The 21,916-nt window shown below is 49.9% G+C and overlaps 1 protein-coding gene across 2 annotated transcripts in view; it reads left to right on the top strand.

Moving 5' to 3' along the window:
- The first annotated feature begins 8,063 nt into the window (after positions 1-8,063).
- The window catches only part of Fxyd6 (FXYD domain containing ion transport regulator 6), a 37,295-nt gene continuing 23,442 nt past the window's right edge, over positions 8,064-21,916 (top strand). Inside the window, exon 1 of one of the 2 annotated variants that reach the window (XM_023721072.1) lies at positions 8,064-8,388. The gene's annotated coding sequence lies outside the window, so the exon portion shown is untranslated. The remainder of the gene's footprint in view (positions 8,389-21,916) is intronic. The other variant, XM_004636461.2, reaches the window with a different exon arrangement.

Consider the following 21,916-nt stretch of genomic DNA (forward strand, 5'->3'; position numbering starts at 1 on the left):
TGTGGTGCTGGGGGATTGAACCGCGGTCCCTGTGCTTTGCTAAGCTTGTTCTAAGTAGGTGCTTTAGACCACTGAGCCATCTCACCAGCCCAACCCTTCTCTTACTTTGGGTATTTTTGGTATGTCCCCTTACTTGAGATGTAATAACCAGCACTTCCACATCCATAACCATTTTCAATTTCTTTTTGTGCATTTAGCAAAGTGTACATTTCCTTACTCCTAGTTAGGACCCAGAAATCCCAAGAGATGAAAGGATGGGGGACGGGAAGCAGGAGACCTCTCTCTGGTCCCAACTCAGCCACTAATGAGCAGTGTGACTCTGGAAAGTCCCTTGCCCTTCTGGTCCCTAGACCCCCAATTTGTAAGAGGTACGCTATAGCTGTGTCCAGCTTAAATGCTCCATGGTACTCTTTCCTTTGACTCTCCTTCTTTTGTGTTTTTCCGGGGCCCACGTGCAGAATTCTCTCGTGCCCTGTTTCTGCCAAGACTACATTTGTGGAGCTGACGAACCTCTCCTACATGTGTCCTTGCTCTGGCTGCCGCAGCTCAGGCTCACAGAGTGGTCCAAGATTCAGGCCCCTTGAGCTCCCTGTGAGTCCTGCACAAAGCAGCCCATGGGAGAAGAGTGCGGAAGCCTCAGTTTTTAATCCCAGAGAGGGCTGGTAAAATACCCATTCGTTGGTGCTGGCGCTGGAGTCTGGTTCACAGACTCGGGTATAGACCCTATCACCTGGTCTTACTTGGCTGCTGCTGTAAAACAAATTCACTGAAATATTACATTTAAAACAATAGCCATTTTATTATTTTTTTTATGATCTCCAGGTTAGGAATTCAGAACCCTGGAATAGTGCCTGGTCATGGTCACTCATGAAGTTGCCTTCAACCGAAAGCTGGGCAGATGTGAGAATGTCCTCCATGACTTCTGGCCTCTCTCTCTAGTGTGGTAGTCTGAGCCTGGCTTCTGGCAAGATAGTTGGCTTCTAAGAGGCAGCACCCAGATACCAAAGGCAAAGTGTGCAGATTCCTTAAGGCCAGTCTGGAAAGTTCTACAGGAACTCTGTCTCTTTTCTGTGGCTCAAAACAAGCCACTGAGGCAAGTTAGGTGCAAGGGAGGGGACAGAGACCACTTCTCAGTGAAAGGAGAGAAAGGATTTCATTGTAGATGAGTGGAAGAGATGGGAGAGACTCGTGAGGCCACGGCTGGGTGTCTTATTTAACACAGCTGTAGAAACACTCCAAAGGACCCAGTTGGGCTTAAGGCCTAGAGCCCTGTCCAGGACCTGCTGCCTATCTCTCCTTTTCTCCCTCTTGCCCACCATGGCTCTTCATCCACAGCTTGTAGCGCTGACAGAGGACTCATGGTGAATGTGCCTTCCAGAATGGCTCCTAAATCTGCATTTAGCAAGCTATTGTGATACACCAGTGATACTGACAATGGGAGGGGGAGGGAGAGGATTCAAAGCCAAACCAGATGCCCTTTCTGTAAAGTGATCGGTCATCTAAGAGCAAACAGCTTTGCCAGCTCCCTGCACTGACTCCTAGCCTCTCTTGCTCTGCTTCTGAGTTAGAAAACTCCAAGATAAACTTGGGAAGGCAACTGTAGATTCTCTTCTTGACAGTGTGCTGGGAAGGAGCTGTGTCCCTTGGGCTGCCTGAATGTTTAATAGAGTAAAGGGCCAGCGTGGTGAGCGCTTTATACCCATCATCTCCCACCAGTCCCATCTAAGGTTCTTACAAGGCCTACAATTATCAATACAGATAATACTTTAAATGTGGGACCTCTGTTCTGAGAAATGCAATTACACAACAGCATCACCAAAGAAATAACTGAATTACAGGAGGGCAAAGTCTGTGCGCTCAGAGTCCATCATAAACAGATGAAGCAGGCAGGGCCCTGATGAGTACATCACTGCTGATCTGCCCAGTGTCCCACCTGGACATCCAATGTCAGCAGAGATGAGCTAAGATCCCAGAGCAGACAAGCTGCAGCCCCAGGACGGAGGCCTCTGACCTCTGCTGTGCCTGGGGAGTGGGGATGGAGGAGTGCATGTTTGTCCATAGGCACTGAGACTGCACTACAAGATGGCTCCTCTTGTGTCGTCCTTCCCCCCCCCCCAGGCAGTTAAATAACCTCCATGTCACTTTCTTATTAAAAACATCTACCAGTCACCCATTGTCCCTAGTATTGGGGTGGGGATGGGAGGAGGAAATGCAAAAGAGAGTAGGTGGATTCAAATCAGTCTTCCCTGCCCGGCAAACATGACGGGACTGGTGTGTTATTTTCTAGTTGCAAATAGGCTCTACAGACGAAATGGAGGTGCCTACTGGGTCCCTACAATTCTTCCTGGCACAAGGACTCAGCTACAGCCTCTGCTCTGCGCCCGCCTCCAGTGACTTGGAAGAAACTGTATGATGATAAACAGGTGCCTCTCCCCACGATCGCTGGCTCTAGGCACGGGGTGGGGGCAGGGCTCAGGGGCCCTGCGCATGCTAACAGGCTGTCAGGCTCTTCACGCAGGCACAGAAAGCAGGAGCAGGCAGCTATTCTGGTCTTGTCTAGGAGCCATTGTGTCTTGAGCCTCCAACATCATTACCTCCGAAGGGCAACACAGCTCACGTTTCTCCGATTTGCATTACCAGGAAAAGACAAATGGGTTCATATTTGCGAGTGAAAGGCTTGGGGGAGGAGTGGTTGGTCGTGTGCTCTCACTGAGGTAACCAGCTGCTCTGGAAGATGCATGCTCATAATTAGAGACTGGCACCTCGAGGTGACATTTCGCACTCACAAGACAAGTTTAAGTTGGTCAGGCTGCAATTGGCTCTCCAAACTAATGGCACTGGGGTGGGTTTTCACTTAGAAACAAATTGAGTCCATGGCTCAGCTTGCCTACATAATGCTGTGCGCTCACAGGTTTTAGTTTTACTGCAGGAAGGACAAGACTTATTTTACACATCTCCCATTCTGCCTGCTTTGGCTTTTTCCACTTCCCCTGACATAAAGGTAGCAAAGCCAAGGTCTCCGTAGGATCCACTCCAAGAAAGAATATGTGATGCTTATATTCTCCATGTACCTGCTGTATGTGTCGGGTGTGTGCTCCTGCGATTGTGAATGACAGGCAGAGACCTCAGGGAGAGAGGTTTGCACTGATTTTCTGCTTTCTCACGAGGAACGGCTGTCCTTTCCAGCTGTCCCATTCCACTTTATCAGCTCAGGTTGTGTTGGCTTCATGAACCAGAAAACCAACCTTGGTAGCACGTGTATTAGAAATCAAATCTCCCCACATAAGAAGAAGTCTGGTATTAAGCCGTTCAGATGTTCTTGATGGATCTTTACAGCTTTCTGTCCTGCCAACCCTAGATGGGCATTTCTTTTCTTAATGTTTGCAAAGTGGCTGCATCATCTCCAGGTATTTCATCCAGGTTTCTTACCCAGAAAAAGGAGAAGAACAAGAAAAATGAGAAGGAGCAGGAGTGGAAGGAATGAAGGGCAAGGGCAAAAGGTCCTTGGACTTCTTAAATCCTTGCCCAGTATAATTCTGGTCCCACATCCTTGGTTGGTACTGAGTCACATGGACACTCTTAGTTGTGTAAAGGAGTTGGGGAGATGAGAGTTTAACCTGAACACGCTGCTGCTCAGCTAGCAAAATTCAGAGAGGAAGGGAACAGAAGAAAAAGCATCCAACCAGTGAACTAACAGTGTCTGTTCCCAGTCTTTGTAGTCTCAACACATAGGGAATTCTGCTCATATCCCCCAGCATCAGTGGCAGAGGCTGAGTAGGGTGAGATCATGCAGGTCTTGTGAGTCAACAGTTACAACTCAGTTAAATTCAAGAAGTTATAAGTGGGTCACCTTGCAAGGCACTGGAGCCTAGAAGTGGAGGAAGATGCTAGGTCCAGCCAAGACCTTCCCGTGAGGCAGCAGACATAGGGCCATTGAACGTAGTAAAGTCCAAACTGAGATATGTACAGTTACAGTTATAGAGACACAGTGGTGCTCAGGACAGTAAGGATGATCTAGCCTTAATTTCAGTAAGGTAGCATTGGAATGGAGTTTTGAAGTGTAGGTAGGAGTCCTACAAGTAAAGTAGAAAAAAAAGGATGTTTCAAGCATCAAGGAAAAAACTACGAGCAAAAGATTGAGGTCAGGAAAGCGATCAGATCATCATGTGTGGCCCTTAGGATAACATTTACAAGGATTGTGGCAGCACGGTGGATGGATAGGAAAGTAAGGCACAGAGTGGGTTAGAAGAAGAAGCAGGACAGATACCTGGGGGTTGGATTAGAAAGACTGAATGTCTTGTTTAGGATATGGGCTTTAAAACTTGTGGGAAATAAGGAGCCATATTTGTGTTGTGGGAATAGTCCAACAGAGTCAGTGGAGGTGGATATGGGGAGACTGAAGCAGAACCAGCTCTGGGAGGCTGGTATCCCAAAGGCTTGACTTAGCATAGAAGCACTTCAGATGGAAACAGACACACCAGGCAGAGGTGTGAGGATGGCATTCCTTTTTCTGGATGAGGAGCTGGTTTGGGGACAGTACTATTTACAAAGTCAAGGAAGACATAGGAGGGGAGCACTTGGAGGCACAGGCTATGCTTTGGAGCACGTGGAGGGTTTCCCAAAGGCCTGTGTGTTCAGGATTTAGCCCCCAGCCATGGCACTATTGGGAGATGGTGGAACTGTAAGAGATAAGGTCTCGTGGGAAGTCCTAGGATCACAGGGCAATGCCCATGGGGGGGATAATACAGCCCAGATACCTCCTGTCTCTCTGTTGCTTTCCAACGGCCATAAGGTGATCAGCTTTGTTCTGCCACCTGCTCCTCACTGTGTTATATTCATGATCTCACTGTAAGCCCAACAGGGCCAACTGCCCAGGGATTGGAACCTCCCAAACCATGAGCCAACATACCTGTTTTCTTTATAAGTTTATTTGTCTCGGGTATGTGTTGCAGAGATGAAAAGCTGCTTGGCACACATGGGATGGATTTAGAATGGCAGTCTGGAATTATTTGTCTGGGTCTCTGGGAGGGATAACCAGCAAGACTAAGGGAGTGGCAAAACTATGTTTGTAGATGAGATCGCCCCGGAGCTCCATAAAGAGACAAAGGGCCAATACAGCTGTTTGAAAGAGAGGCTGGAGGAGTTGGAGAAAGAAAGGTCAGTCAGGGAGGAAGGGAGAGGTCTGGGATGCATTTGGAAGTGAGCCAGGGAACTGGAAACTGCTGTCCCAGGCTCACGGCCTTGGCACGGTTAAGCCTGTGCAATCAAGCCAGTGTGCGTGGAGACAGGGTAGCAGTCAGTGGACAGCATCTGCTCCCGACCTGCTGCCTGCATCTCAGGATGAAACAGCACCTGGATGGCTTCCTGTGTCTAGCTTGTAGAGCTACCTGCTAGTTGGAACCAGGTCTCCCCAGAGATGGCTCTCTTTTAGCTCTCCCAGAGGGATCTTCCTTCCTTGTCAGAGGCTGCGTGACCCAAGCAATGACTGTGCAAGAGCTATGTCTGCCCCAGCACAGAGGAACCATACGGAGTCCTCTCCTGCTGAAGATTTAGCTGCTTTGCTCTAAGTTATGCAGCTCAGAGCGAGTGTTCAAGCACGGGGCAGTCCTCACGCAGTAGCGGCGCTGCCCTCCTGAGCCCAAGCCTGTCCTTCCATGGCTCCAGTTTCAGGTCTTGGGGGGGTGCAGAGAGTTTTAGATGTGGTTTCCGCCCTGTCTCACCCTATTTTCACCATGACTGTGCTCCTTTGGCCCAGCATTGTCTGCTCTTGGCTCCTGGAGAAGCAGGTTCTTCAGGTGGGACCCAGAAGCCATGGCTTAGTTTTATGTCAGCCACGCTTTCTCTACAGCACTTGGCTGAGCCGGCCTCTCCCCAGCTCTTGCTTGCAAGTTTTCTTGGTGCTCTCACTGGCTCCCATTGCACAAAAAATAGAAGCTGGAATCATCCAGGAATTGTCCAGCTTGGTGGATCTGCTTCGTTCTCCAGCTGGTCTCTGCTTAAGGACACACTGGGTGAAATTCCAGAGTTAACTCCTTCTGCCTCAGGACCTTTGCACAGATTGTTCTGTCCTCATATCAGAATCATTTCTCAGCGCTGTCTGGCACCCTAATCCCTGACTCTTTCGTCTCAACCCCTCACCACTCCTGATCCCTTGGCTTGCTTCTCAAATGCTGCATCCTCATTGCTCTGAACTATGTTTTAATTGTACACTTACTCATGGGATTATTTGACAAGTAACTATCCTGCCCATTGGTTAGAAGGGACCTCCCCAAATGGATTCTCATCGCTTGACCCAGGGCAGAGTAAAGATTAGGCCCTCCCCTCCATAAATTTATTAAAGGATGGGGCAGTTGGTGACTTCTTTTAACTCATGCCCTAGGCGACACTGTATTTCTTCTTTCCGCCGGAAGGGAGCTGTAGCTCCTTTTAGAACAAGCCCGCGTATTGCTTCGTAGCTGTAACATCCTGAATTCCTCCAGCAGGACACCTGGATGGAACAGAAAGCAACACTACTTGAAGCCAAGCCATGGCGATGCCTTGTGCAGATTTAGCTCCTGTTGCCTTTGCAGCCGGCTGTCAGCAGTGGCAGGCAGAGGACCTGGGAAGTGGCTTGGCTGAACACTCCAGAATTCTCTGCCAGGAAAAGGCCTGAGCCAACAGGTGGCTCAGCTTTGGTGTTCTGACCCATTGGCCTCTCCTTCCCCAGCCAGGCTTGCAAAACCTCTGTGTGGTGTGTCCTTGCCAGTAGCTGTCCCAAAAAGCAACAAGAAGGTGAATCAAGGCAAGACTCAAGGACATCTGGTGGGATGACTCCACTTGCTCAAGGACATGGGCCTAAAAAAAGTGATATGGTTTCCTCTTTCCCACCTCAAGCAGATAAAAAAGGGAATGGATGATTGTATCAAAGTTCTGAGTTTATAGAAAAGTCAAGAATTGCAATCTGTCTGCAATCACATGGATTAGCAAGATTTGAGCCAGACTTTGGTAAAAGATCTTCAGGTGTCACAGGGACCCAAGTGACTTTGAATCTAAGCAAGAGCAGTGGCCATTCAGCCCCAGGTTTGTGCTTGGGGTCAAGCTGTCCTCCCAGTGTATCCCTGAGGGAGCCATGAATTTCTTAAAAGCCATTTACAGTTTCTCTGTTGGCTCCAAAGCTATCTTGAATTCATGTGTGTTTCCTGCCTTGGGGTTTTGAGACTTAGCCATTTATTAAAATAAGTTACAATCGGCCAGAGCTGGAAGGGACCTCTTCTTCACAAATGAGAACACAGGCCAAAGCTGAGGGTGTTGGAGGCTGGGCGGGTCTCTGCTGGAAGGGATTGGGCCTTGTCAGGAAGTCCTTGCGGCCAGGCGCAGACTTAGACAATCACAGTGGCCCTCCGCAGCCACTCTCCACCCCCAGCACACATGTTGGCTGGGGCCTGGTTACTTCCCTCATAGCAGAGCTTCCTGAGGACCAACCTGGTAGCCAGCCTTTGTGATTCTGCTGGTGCCAGGCCTCAGCCTCTTCCTACAGACCCTGTCCCTAATGATAGAGTCGGTTTATGGCGCACTCCTCCCTAGGGTCCTTACCATTTCCCCCTGCGAGGAAATAAGAGACTCCAGACATTTGTGCTTCTAGCTGAGATGTAAATCTCCAAATTGTCATCTTGAATTTTGACTCCTGAGGACTGGAAGGGGTAGAGGCAACATGTACTGCCCGCGGGCAGGAACAGGGCTAGAGGGTGTTTGCAAAAGGGGTTGTGGGCATCAAATCTGTGGTTCAGATGAGGGCCCCGCCCCTAGGGCCCTGTCTGAAAATGTCAGCTACAGGCAGAGCTGGCTCCTGCACCCACGACACAGCCATTCATGCCGCTGGTGCGTGCTCCCCATAACTGCCAAAGGCACCCAATTAACGTGGGTTGCTGTGTCTGATGCTGGGTTATTTTCTTTTATTTTTCTGCCCCCCTGAGTTTACTATTTCGGAGAGACACCAGCTCTGTCATTGTGCTGGTCTGGCTCCCTTCCCACCTTCACCGGAGGAAAATCGTAGAGCAACAGCTGACTGCAAATCCGCTCTGGCTCCCGCGCGCCTTCTGGGCGGGCGGCGGCTCCTGTTGCTTCTCAGAGCTCTGGAAATCTCCCGCGCGCTCGCTCGCTTGCGTGGAGGAGAGGTGGGCGCGGGGGCGAGCGCGGGCGGAGGGGTCTGCACTGGCCACTGCCCAGGAAAGGGGCCGGCGTCCACCCGGGAGCCCAGCCGCGCGCCCCCGCCCAACCCGACTCTGCGCGCCCGAGAGGCGGGAAAGCAGGCAGGCCGCGCCCACCGCCCTGCCCCCAGCCGCCACTCCCAGGCTCCTCGGGTCTCGTCGCGTCCTCCTGGGATCGGCGTGGAGGGGACACGCTGTGCAGGTGAGCGGCGGGGAGGGGGCTCAGCTGGCTCCGTCCGGAAGGGAAGGGGCACGGGGGAGGACGGCCCCCGAGCGCGAGCGGCTCTGGCTTGGTTGTTGCAGGGGGTGTGTGTGGTCCTCCTTGGTCTCGCCGGGCAGCGGGAGGCGGCTCTGGGGATGTAAACAAGGAGGTGGGCGTCGGGGACCGAGGGCCCGGAGGGGAGCAGGCGCTGGTTGCGGGGATGCTGGCGCTGGGGAGGGCTCGCCTTGCTGCCCGGAACCTGGGGCTAGGGTCCCCGGGAGATGGAAAACAGGCTGTGCCCACCCAGAATTCAGGGGAGTTGTTGTTACTTGGAGGCTGTGGACTTGAGTTGGCGTAGGGACGCCAGGACGGGGAGTGTGGCAGCTGTGAGTGTGGACACAAAAGCCATACAAAATGGAACTTGCGGGGAGGGGTGTGGACGCGGTAGAGGGCACAGAGGGGCGGCAGCGAAGCAGCATCGGGGCCGGGCGCAGGGAGTCGCGACGGTGTCGGCATCGCTTTTTCCCTCCTGAATCCTGTTTTCTTGCCAGGGGGCTCCGATTTTCCCATTTCCGCCTTTCCCCAACAGGCTGGTTCTGGCGAACCGCCCTCTTTGTGTCCCCTGGGTTTTGGTGGAGAGTTGGAGGAGCAGCTTGGCTCTCCCGGTGCCTGCTCTGGCTCTGACAAGTGGTGGAGCAGTCTGGCTAGGAACAGGTCTGCCCAAGGCCCCTGCCGAGCTCCAGACCCCGGGGCTGTGGCTGCTAGAGGCTTCTTCCCACTGGTATGGCCTCTGTCTCCTGTTCTTTGTCTCCTTGGCTTCATCCCTGGCGGGGCAAGGCTCTCCAGGTTTGCAGACGGATCAGTGGACACCCTAGGCCCTCTACGAAAGGACCCCCACTCAGAGAGCTCAGCTGCCCACATATTGTGTGTGGATATGTATATCTGGTTTGCAACTTGGCCTTTTGCCTGTGACCCGCCTGGTAGTTACCATGGAAACTCCAATTCTCAGCCTCCCTCCCTTTCCTGCCCATTCCTCACCTCCATATTGCCTCCCCTCCCCCCAATATGGTTGCCTAGATACTGGTTATCTTTGGCTTCTGTGGAGAGGAGACCCTGGATGTCTGGCTCCAACTCCAAAATGACATGGCCCTTTACCCACTCCACCCCCTCATACAGACCGTACATCACAAGCACCCCCAAAACATACACACACTATGTTACACAGTCAACACGTCTTCACACACATTCTGTATACATCCTACTCACCATACATAACATACTCTATGTACACACCATGTATATGCATGTATCGTCCCACATGTATACCACACACACCAAGTACGCCACATCCATACCACACCTCAGACCCTCCATGTACAGAGCTTTGCTCACACCTTACTCTCATGCTGTATACGTTCACACTCCCCAACAATAACATACATCACTCCCTGACATATACGCATGTATGTGCGCCTGCGCATGGGCGTGTACTCTCTCTCTCTTTCTCTCTCTCTCCCTCTCTCCCTTTTCCCAATCTTCCCTCTCTCCCTCTCTCCCTCTCTTCCTCTCTCCCTCCTTCTAAAGCGGGCTCTGGTTGAGTTGAGGCAAACAGCTCAGTGCTTAAGGGTGTGGAGGGGAAGACTGGAGGCTCGGGAAGCCTAGAAGGGAAATCCTAACCTCTCCCTGGGGAGAGGATGTTGAGTTAGATGGTAGAGGCAGAAACACTTCCAGATTCCTTACCACAGAAGCTTCTCTCCTAGGTGCCAAATTCCAGAGCCTGGGAGTAGACCACAATTTCTCCCCCCCCCCCCCATATGGGGGATTGAACTCAGGACTCTGCGCTTGCCAGGCAAGTGCTTATTCTACTGAGCTATCTCCCCAGCCCAAACACCAGAATTTCTGTCTCTCCCTGCTGCAGCTCCAGAAATCCTGAGGCCTCCCCAGGCATTTTCCTGACTATAGGAGGCTTTGAGGTGGGAAGGGAGGCCTGTCACCCTGCAGAGGTGCAGAGTGACAGAGAGAGAGAGAGCTCAGGAGGGCAGGTACTGCAGGGAGGAGGGGAGAAGAGCCAGGAAGAGGAAAGTGGGGAAGTTGATTCCTGTCTGGGGTTCAGGCCCTTCTCCCTCTTTGTTTTCCTGCTTCCTGCTTGACTCCTCCAACCAGAGCCAGGCATCCAGGAGAGAAGGCCAGCTGGCAAAGGGCTCCTCCATTGCCACCGTCCGGGACTTGTGGTTTCTGTGGTCATCAGGTGGTACATCTCTGAGGGAAGACTTTCCTTTCTGGCTTCCATTTATCTTTGGACTATCGAAGAAGCCCATTTCATTAGATCGTTCAATGACCTGTGTTAAAGGTCTGCCTTGTTTTAATCACTGGGGACACCTGTGAGGGAGACACAGCCCTTAGCCTAGGAATCTTATAGCCAGAAGGAGCATCCAGGTAGGACATAACTGAGGAAACTGAGGCACAGGGGTCACATGTAATAGCTGAGGCCATCTCATTCCTTAAGATTTTGGACCTCACTCTGCCCAGCATCTCTTGTGTTCTGTTCTTGTCTATCATCAGTCCTTTGGAGACTGGGGTGCCCCTTTCATAGGGAGGTCCCCTAGGGGTGGGGATGGTAGGTGAGCTCCGCTCATTGAATTTTCTTGGAAAGTAATGCTGGAGAATGTGGCAGAGAGAGGTGGGAAAAGGGGCTGTTTCTTAGACCCTGGAAACTCCCTGGAAGCCTTCAGGGAGTTAGCCCACCTCCCTCCCCCCATAAATCAGCACACATGCCCCCCTCCTCCAGTCCTGTTGGACTTAATCAAGGACCATCTGGATAGCAGACAGTGCCAGGCATCCCCTGGGACTCCCCGTCTAACAAGGCTCCCATTAGCTCTGCCAGAGTAACACTGAAAGGAACAAACCAGTCCTAAAGGCACAGCCCTCAGGAAGCAGAGAGTCTAGGGCAGGAAGCCTGGCTCTAGCCCCGCTCTGCCCCTGTGCCACTGAGGGCATGTGTACTGTGTTCATGGGGCTTCTCGTGAAATACAGAAACGGCCTTGATGGCTCTCAAGTAGCCAAAAGCCTCTAAAGTCTTGACTTCTGTTTCTGTATCTATCAATAGAGGTTCAAAGTCCTGATTTCCTAGCCGTGTCTTCCTCTGAATTTGTGTGGATTATACAATCTTGAGATCCCTCTTCTCTCCAGGCACCAAATTGTATTTATTCCACAATGTGGGACTGCATCTGAGCTGAGCAAAAAGGGAGCTGGCCTCTGGCTACTCCCCTAGAAAGCTCCTTGCCACCCAGTAGGGCAGGTTATATCTGATGAATGGAGACTGAATTTCTTCTCTTTGGCTGAGAAGCACCCCCACTCCAGGTGGGGTGGAGCCTTTAAAGAGCCTCCTCTGGAGAGGACCAGAGCCGGGGTCACCAACTGAGGGTGTCAGAGAGGCTGGACATGACAATGTCAGGTGCAGGGTCAGCCCGTCAAATGGATGGGGATGGAAGACACAAGAGGTCATCACAGAGGTGAGAGACTGAGGCTGGGTGACGTAAGGAAGTGTCCCAGGGAGAGTTCTAGCCAGCTGGAGAGGAAGCAGGGAGCGTGTCCTGTCTTTGCTGTCTGTCCATGACACTGTCTCTGGCCAAGAGAGGAGCACTTGGAACCATTTGGCGGCATCTTATCTGCTGTGAGATGGGAGAAGGTGGAGGAGGCTTGGAGGCCACATAGATATGCTGTGGTCACAAAGATATGCAGGAGAGAGGGCCTGGGAAGGAGGTGAGGACCCTGCGGGCCAGGCTAGAGTCGAGTGGAAGCACTGGAATGTTTCCATGCCAGCGCAGACTACTAGATTTGGGCACACAAGTCTAGAGATGAGATTGGGCATGTCTAGATGGACTGACAACGACCCCCGCACAGCTGGAGGGGAAAAGCAGGCCTGTACTCACAGACCAGATGGAGGCCAACGCCTCAGATTCTTTCAGTCTTTTAGCAAACCTTTGCCAAGTCCTTTCCCTGGATCAGCCCTCTGTGCTTCTCAGGATGCAGCAAAGCCCTCCAGCTCTGGAGGGTCAATGGGTTTGTCCTCGGCCACCCTCCCACTGCCTGCCTTACCTCACTTCCCATGAGAAGGGTCCTGTACCCTGCCTTCTCGCCAGGACAGGCCCCTCACACCAGCGCTGGCACACTCACACTTGCACACACACACTCCCTTCCTCACACACATACTCTTCCACTCCTGAGAGGCAGGCAGGTAGGCATACAGCCCTGCAATGCCATACTTCACTCAGCCTCAGGCGCGGGCCCCATCTATGAAAGCCTCTCGGTCTGCATCCTCCCAGCCCCTGCTGTGGGGCTGGTCTAGTCACATCCAGCCTCTTGGGGAGCCCCCGTTGCTGGTTACAAGGACAGGCACCACACCGCCCTTCAGACTCTCTGGAATCTGGCTGCTGCCACCCCCTCTGGGCGCCACCTCCAGACGCTCCTCCAAGCCTGGTGTTTTCCCACCCTCACCAGGGCCTGCTGGGGTGTGTGCTCTTGCTCCTGCCTGTGAAGCAGGGATTGGCAGCCTTTGCACACAGACTTGGGTTCTAAGCCGGATTCTGGCGCTTCCTGGTTTTCTCAGCTTTTCAAAGCCTCTGTTGCCTCGCCTATCAAATGAACACAAAGATGGAGCAGGAAGAGCTCCATAAGTTGGGAGCGCAGTGGCTGGCACATGGCAAACACTCACTGCAGATTACCTGCTACAAGGGCAGTGGTGGTAGCTACTCCTTCTCACTCATACTAGAATGGCATCGTTAGTGTTCTCTCATCCTCTGAGGCTCTAGCCAAGTGCTCGTCCTTTGGAGTATCTCTTTCTAATTCCCCATAAACCCTGCTTCCTTCCTCATATTTCCTGAAAGCTCTGTCTCCTTAGACCCACTGTGCCTGCATTTTTAATACTTACAGAATTGCTTCCTCCCTCCCAGCCTCCCGTCAGTCCCCTGGGCACATGGAGAAAGGCCAGTGAGTACTCACGAATCCAGTGTGTGTGGGAAGAGTCCTCACCCACCAGGTGTTGCATGCACTTGCCCCTCCAGCTGTCTCCTGCCTGTCGTTGGTCCCTTGGTGCACACAACTCATACCTGTGGGTACAGTCCTTTCTTCCCATTCATCGCTTCAGCCTATTTTTTTTTTTTTGGTAGAGTCTAAAAGCCAAGAAGTTGAACCCCATTTGGGGTCTAGGAGATGCTTAAATGCTGAAGTCAGAAATGAGGTAAGGGCCAGCCAGATAGCTCAGCAGGCTAAAGCAGCTGCTTAGGCAGACGCAGGGGCTGGGGTTCGATCCTTGGCCAGTTGTGCCAGCCCCACCCCCCAGTGTGCACTGAGATAGCGATTGAAACTGGGCGTGGTGGCACTCGCCTGTAATCCCAGTGCTTGGGAGGCTGAAAGCAGGAGGATCACTACAAGTCTGATCTGTGTAGTGAGACCCTGTAGACTCTGTACTAAATACACACAAAAAAAGAAAGAAAGAAAGAAAGAAAGAAAGAAAGAAAGAAAGAGAAAGAAAGGAAGAAAGAAAGAAAGAAAGAAAGAAAGAAAGAAAGAAAGAAAGAAAGAAAGAAAGAAAGAGAGAGAGAGAAAGAAAATGATGAGGTGAGGAGGCTGGGGTTGTGCAGGTACCTAAATGTCTCAAAATGCCCTAAATGCCCAATGTATGCTGCATGGATCCTCAGGTTGTTCATTGGATTATGATATAAAGAGCTGAGGATGCTGGAAGAGTCATTCAGCCATCCACCAATGTTCACAGAGCAGCTGCTGTGCTTAGTGACTGGGGATCAAGAGATTCCCAGAATGTGTCTCTGTTCATAGTTTGATAGATGCACACAGTAGCCATGGCTTTAGTTTTGTGGGAATCTTGGGAGTAAGGGTATGTGGTGGGAACTGAAGGCATGGTGTGTTTCCTGAAACAAATAGTATTAGGTCAGTAGCCCCCACTCTACTTAGGAGTAAAGAAAATTCCCATGGGTTCATCCTGCCACTCCCACCCCAGGCAGATAATGTGAATGTACACAAAGTGCACTGTGGCTGGGCCCCGCAGGCCAGTGCTGTGCTTCCATAGAGGTGGGAGAGGGATTGGAGGGGCAGCCGCTGCTCCTGATGCTGTGGTCTGGCCATGGGAAGGATGGTATGGGCCTGGCTTCTGAGTCCGTGGCATGACCGCTGCTTGGGGTTTCTGTTTCTGCCACTGGGACTGCTCTTCTGGCCTCAACTGAACAGGTCTTTGTCAGCAGGTGTGTGGGTGGTGTGATCCTGTCCCTGCTGCTTGGGTCCCTCCCACCCAGCCTGCAGGGACGCCCTGCTTGTGGCTTCTGGGAAGGCTGCCTCTGCTTAGATCCTGGATCTGGACCAAGATTCCCTGGGCAGGGTCCTCCAAACTTGTGCCGGGCACTGGAAGGCCTAGGTGCAGCTCGTTGACTCACTCTGGTCAGCTTGCACCAGTGCCCTGCACTTGATGGCGACCCCTCCTGCTCTGTGCGCAGCATTCTGAGGGTGGTTAGGAGAAGTCTGTGGAAGGGCTGGATGACATTGAAGGTTGTCCCCGTCAGCATGGAGGTGAGGTGACAAGGAGGACCCCTGCCCTGCTGGTGGGCCAGCTTGGGGTCTTGCCAGGGAGACTTCCACAACTCAAGGTTGGATTTGAGATCTGTGAAGTTTTCCTTCCTGAGAAAGAAGCCTTATTTCCTTTCACAGTCAGTTCTTCCTCTGGCCAAATTTCTGTTGGGCAGAAGTTACTCCATGTTAAGGTGAAGATGCCTTCCATTAAAATAACAAGTCTCTTGCTGTGTGGCACGGGAGCCAACCTGACATCCGAAGAGGATTGGATCTGTGTGCCAGAGAAACAGCTCTGCGTCTTGAGGACAGCCCCCCACCATGAATGAGGGATGTTGAGGCAGAATCCCAGCTACGGGGCTCCTCAGGGGAGACCCTGCCTTGACTGGAGATGGAAGGGGCCAGCCTTGCAGGCCCAGCAGCAGTGCTGTGGGACAAGGTCCCATGTTCTGTGCTTGGGCTGCCTAGCTGTCTTCTACAGTGACCAGGAGCCCCAGGCCTCTGAGACCATCACCAGACTCTGCTCTCTTGAACTGTGCTAGGCTTGAGTCCTGTCTCTTTTAGCAGCCTCCTTTCTGGTACTTTGTAAGGAGGTAGGGCATTCATTTCAATTTAGGCTATTAAACAGAATAAGTGCTGTTTAATTGTTGATTCAGTGGGCATTTAAAATGCAGATCAAGGGAAGAGGTTGCATTTTCTTCTGGAGGCCACAGATCCATCAGTGGCCTCTGGTTCAGACCCAAATCACTTGTTTTACAAGGCAGCTCTGAAGCTTTGAGCTGGCACTGAGCTCTGTGGCCATGAACTGGCAATGCCCAGCTATTTCAGAAGCATCCGATGCTGTGGACAGGGCTCTGGGCTCCACACTGTGTCAGGAAGATGGGTGGAGGCAGGAATGAGGATGGGGGAACGTTTGAGGTTTTTAACTGAATTTTTAATTTTTTTTTCTATGAACAGACTTTATTTTTTCAGAATGATTTCAAATTTTCGAAAAAAAAAAAAAAAATCCAACCAAACAAAGAACAAACAAAACCCTAGCAGATATCCCAGAATTCCAGCGTCTTTCCCATGTGTGCCATCCATGATTTTCCATTCTCCCTATATCACCTGTGTGGTGTGGTTTGCTACAACTCATGAATAACTGTTGATACATTCTTATTAATTACAGTTGACACTCATTCACATTTCCTAGTTCTTACCTAGTGTATCTTGTCTGTTGTCAGATCCCGCGCAGAACACCACAGCGTGTTCGGTTATCGTGTCTCCTGAGGCTCCTCTTGGTGGTGACAGTGTTTCTGATCCCCCTGGTGTTTGATCCCCGCCACAGTGCCAAAGAGGACTGCTCAGGGCTATTGTAGGATGCCCCTCTACTAGGACCTGTCTGGTGTTTTCTTCATGTTAGACTGGGGTTATGGGTTTAGGGAAAGACAGTCACAGAAGTGAAGAGCCATTGCCACTGTGAGAGTCTGTACTGTCACCTGTGTCACCATTGGCTTGGAAGGCACTGTTTTCCCCTCCCTTCGTGCGCCCCAGCCAGTGCAGCTCCAGCCCGTGGTCGCTGGTCTGGGCTTCCTCTGGTCCTTGAGGCAGTCTGCCCACCAGCCCGCTCCCTGATTGTCTTCACTGCTCTAGGTCTTGCTACACACAGGCAGCACACAGACCTTTCAGCTAGAGCTTTATTAAAGAGAGCACAGAATAGAATGTGCTGTGTGCCAAGTCAGCGCGCAGTGGGCAGCAGGTGTGCCCGATGGTGGAGAAGGATCAGTCTGCAGGCTGCAGGGCCGGGTGGGCAAGAGCACTGCTCAGCCCCAGCTGTGTTGTTAGAAGTAGGCCTGTAGCTGGCAGTGTGGCCCAGTGGTGCAACACCCGCCTGACAAGGGCAAGGCCCTGAGCTCAATTTCCAGTACCACTCCCCACCCCCCAAAAAAAATCTAGGATACTCTAAAATTTACTGAAGCCCTCGCCACATCTGAGTTTAGAATTTAATGAAACTTAGTTGATTCCCAGGCATCTTTATTTAAAGAAAAAAAAATTTGTATGATCTAAGGTGCAGCCATGGTTGAGAACTGGGAATCAACAGAGAAGGGAAGAGCATTCTAAGTGGAAGGGGCAGAATGCACAATGAAGATAGAAACACCCAGGGCAGAGATGGGAAGTGGAGCATCTTAGTTGCAAGTGATGAGAGGAAATCCTAGAAGGGTAGAAAAGGATTAGACTTAAAAATTAGTATGTGTTGAAAAAAAATGTTTAGATTTGAAAAGAATAAATAGGACACTGAAGCACCATACAGTGCATTTGAATGTAGGAGGGAAGTGGTCAGAATGCATGATAGAGAGGCTGATCAAGCAGTAGTTTGCATTCTGGATGGACAGAGCAGGGAGAGGTGGTTAAAGACCTGTGCAGTTGCTGCCAGAGCCTCAGGGCATGATGGGAAAACAGGGCCAGATTAGAGAGAGATGCTGCTGGAGTTGGTGTGGCTGAGACATTGCCACAGAAGGCCAAAGAGGAAGAGGGGCACCTGTGAACATGGTTCCTTAGACAGTAAACTCCCTCAGACACCAGCCTCCAGGGTGAGCAAGATGTGCAAGGTTGTCAAGGTTACTGGAAGGAGAAAGGTGTCACTCTTTTCAGAATCACACCTTGTTCCAAAATTACTCTCCCTTTCTGCATAAAACTCTCCAACTGTAAATGCAGGCAAATCTCAGCCATGTGGAAAGAAACCTGCTTAAATAAATCTGGCTAACATATGAATGACTGTTGAGATTGGGAGCATTTCTCTTTTAAAGAAAGGATTTAGTGAGCTTTAAGGTCTGGCTTTGAGAGAATGTTGTGGAGCAGATATACATGTGAATAGGGGTGGTCTTTATTTCAGATCCACACCCGACAATTCTGGCCATGCCAGGAGCAAGGTGATCCACTCCTGAATGGCTGCCTGCCATCTGCGAGGTGGATAGTTCTGATGGCATCCCCTGCGAGCCAAGTGCCAGGGGCCAGATCACCTACAACTGCTCTGGGACGCGGTCCAGCGCCCAGCAGAAATGCGCCGATATGCTAGGCATGAGCGGCAGGGTGCCCAGCAGCTGCTGTGACACAGGCAGAGGCCGGGGAGGGGGACAGGCGTCAGCATCGATGGGAAAGCTCAGCTGGGAGCGATGGGGCATGGCTGAGCAGCTGGAACCCTACAACGGAGGACAAGTCCACAGCTGCCTGCTTTTCCCTCCATCAGTCACAATGAGCACTACAGGGTTGGGCAAGAAGACGTGAAGGGAAATTTAAAAACACACGATGCCTGCCGGAAATTGGGAAGACTGGATTTGGGGTTATTTTTAAAACCCTGCTTATTCTCTTATCAAGTGAGCCTGTCCTGGCTGCAGGTCAGGGGTCAGCATTTTATTTTTTCCATCAGTTATCACCCTACCCCCATTTCTGTTGTGTAATTTCTTATTTCACTAAGTGTAATGTCTTAAAGATTCATGTTGCTGCATATATCAGAATTTCTTTCCTTTTCAAGGCTGAATTATATGCCATTGTGTGCAAAGGCCACATTTGGTTTGTGCATTCATGTGTTGGTGGACACTTGGGTTGCTTTTGTGTTTTAGCTGTTGTGTATAATGCTGCTGTGGATGTGGCTCCGCAGACAATCTCTGTGAGACCCTTTTTGATTCTCTTGGGTATATACCAGGAAGTGGAATTGATGAGTCATATGATAATTCTAGTTTTAAAAATATTTACGAGAACCATTAACTGCTTTTACAGACACTGTACCATTGTAGATTTTACCTGTAGTACATGAGTCCAACCTGTCAGTGTTCTCACCTAACCTGTGCATGTGTGCATGCATGTGTGTGTGTGTATGCGTGCATGCGTGCGTGCATGTGTGTGTGTGTGTGTGTGTGTGTGTGTGTGTGTGTTCATCGTTGCCATTCTAATGGGTGTGGGGTGTAGTTTTTGTATGCATTTCCCTAATCATTAATGATGCTGAGCAGCTTCTCATGGTTTTTGGCTTTTTGCATATCTTCTCTATGTATTCTGGATAGTAATCCTTAACCCAATTTATGATTTGCAAGTATTTTTCCTGTTCTTTTTTTTTTTTGGAAGGGGGATAGGCTCAGCATGCCCTGAGGGCAGGGCTGGCGTGGTTTGGGGTGCCAGGATTGAGCCACAGTCCCCTGAGCCTGCCTAAGCTTGCCTCAGCAGGTGCTTTAGACTGCCAAGCTATCTCACCGGCCCCTTTCCTGTGCTTTTGTTGTCTTTTTACATTGTTGACAGTGCCTTTTGGAGCACAAAATGGTTTTTGTGAACTTATTTCTTCTTTTGTTGTCATACTTAAGAGATCGCTGTCAATTCAATATTGTGGAGCTTTTGCCTTGTGTGCTAAGTGTTTTATGGGACTATGTGTATCTATTTAAAATTAGTCTCTGTGTATGGTACTAGGGAAGGATCCAGCTGTATTCTTTTGAATGTGGACATCTAATTTTCCCAGTACTACTTCATTTAAAAGATTATTTATTTATTTATTTAATTTATGTATTTGGTGCAGGGTCTCACTACACAGCCTGTTTCAGCCTCCCCAGTGCTGAGATTACAGGCATGTACCACCATGCCCGGTTTTGGTGGCTGGCTCAGAGCCTAGGGCTGGCAGGGCATGTGGTACTGGGGATCAAACCCGGGTCCCTGTGCTTGCCAGGTAGTCACTTAGACCACTGAGCTATCTCCCCAGCAGCCTCAGTACCACTTCTTGAAAAGGCTGTCTTTTAAATGGTCTTGGCAGCCTTGTTAAAAAATCATTTGACATTACATGTGGGTTTATTTCTAGATTCTAATCTGTTCTGTTCTGTTAGCTTTTTCTGTCTGTATGTCAGTACCATGCTGTTTTGATTACTGTAGATTTGTAGTAAGTTTTAAAATCAAGAAGTGTGGAAATTTTGTTCTTCATTTTCAGGGTTGTCTTAGCTCTTTGGGGGCTCTTGAGAATTCATATGAGTTTTATTTTTTTTTAAATATTTATTTATTTTTATTTATTACATTTATTTATTGTGTGTGTGTGTGGCCAGCTCAGCCCACCAGGGGGCGCGGCTGGCTGGCATGTGGTGCTGGGGATCGAACCGCGGTCCCTGTGCTTTGCCAAGCTTGTTTCAAGTAGGTGCTTTAGAACACTGAGCCATCTCTCCAGCCCTCATATGAGTTTTAGAATACAAAAAAAATACATTGTGATTTTGATAAGCATTGTACTGAATATATAGATTGTTTTAGGGCAGTGTTGGCTTTTTTTTTTTTTTCCCAGTACTGGGGATTCATCCAGGGCCCTTGCGCTGAGGTACATCTCCAGTGTTTTTGAGACAGGGTTTTGCTAAATCACTTACTTGAATAGGCTGGATGTGAACCTGTGACCTTCCTGCTCCTGCCTCCCAGAGGGCTGGGAGGACCAGCACGTACCACCATGCCTAGCTTTTCATTGACATCTTTTTTTTTTAAATTTTATTTATTTATTTGTGTGTGTGTGTGTGTGTGTGTGTGTGGCCAGCTCAGCCCACCAGGGGGCGCGGCTGGCTGGCATGTGGTGCTGGGGGATTGAACCGCGGTCCCTGTGTTTTGCTAAGCTTGTTCTAAGTAGGTGCTTTAGACCTCTGAGCCATCTCTCCAGCCCTCGTTGACATCTTAACAACACTGTTCCAATCTGTGAGTAGGGATGACTTTCCATTCATCGCTATCTTCTTTCATTTGTTAAGAAATATTTTATAGTGCATATGTATACGTTTTCAGCTTCTTAATTTCTAAGTATTTCACTCTTTCAGACACTATGATAAATGGCATTTTTTTCATAATTTCCATTTCAGTCTATTCATTTTTTCCACATGAACACTGAGATTTGCTTATCGATTTCATCTCCAGCTACTTTGCTGAATTCATTTGTTCCAAGAATCTGGTGCATATGTGTTATCTTTAGTTAGCTATGTAGAAGACTATAACAGCTTTCAACAAGGGAGTTTTGCTTCTTTTTCAGTTTGGTCGCACTTTCTGTATCTTTCTTGTTGATTGCCCTGGGTAGCCCTTCCAGTACTGTGTTGAATGGTCATGGTGAAAGTGGGCTCCCTTGCTTTGTTTCTGTTGCTGGAGGCCCAGTGTTCCGTTTTTCACCACTGAGTATCGATGTTTACATATGGCTTGTATGAGGTTCGAGCAGTTTCCTTTCATTCCGTATTTGTTGAGTGTCTATAAGGAGAGGAGGTTGAATTTTGAGGGTACTTCTTCTGTACCAGTTAAGAATGTTCTGGGTCTTTGCAACATTTTATTAATGTGGTTTATTAGATTGATTTTTTTAAACTTTGTTTGAAAAGACAGTCTTGATGTGTAGCGCAGGTTGGCCTTGAGCTCACTTTGTAGCCCACTGGTCTTGAACTTGCAGTTATCCTCCTGTCTCAGCCCCCCAAGTGCTGGGATCTCACACCTGCACCACCATGCCCGCAGTCCCTGTGCTTTGCTAAGCTTGTTCCAAATAGGCACTTTAGACCACTGAGCCATCTCACCAGCCCTGCTATATTTTCTTGAAGTTAACTTTTAAACAGTTACTACATTGTTAATCTAAGGGCTCCACTTGGGCCAGTATTTTGTGTCGTATTGTTATTTTATTTATTTATTTATTTATTTATTTATTTATTTATTTATGTGTGTCCAGCTCAGCCCACCAGGGGGCGGGGCTGGCCGGCATGTGGTGCTGGGGGATTGAACTGCGGTCCCTGTGCTTTGCTAAGCTTGTTCTAAGTAGGTGCTGTAGACCACTGAGCCATCTCACCAGCCCCCATAAATCATTTTTAAATGGGCAAAAAAATCTGACCAAAAAGATATTGATGGGGCCGGGTGATGGCTCAGTGGAATAAGCACTTGCCTGGCAAGCGCAAAGGCCTGAGTTCAATCCCCGGTTCCACCAAAAAAAAATAAAAATAAATAAATA

Source organism: Octodon degus, unplaced genomic scaffold (assembly GCF_000260255.1).
Source record: "Octodon degus isolate 3935 unplaced genomic scaffold, OctDeg1.0 scaffold00080, whole genome shotgun sequence".
Classification (NCBI taxonomy): domain Eukaryota; kingdom Metazoa; phylum Chordata; class Mammalia; order Rodentia; family Octodontidae; genus Octodon; species Octodon degus.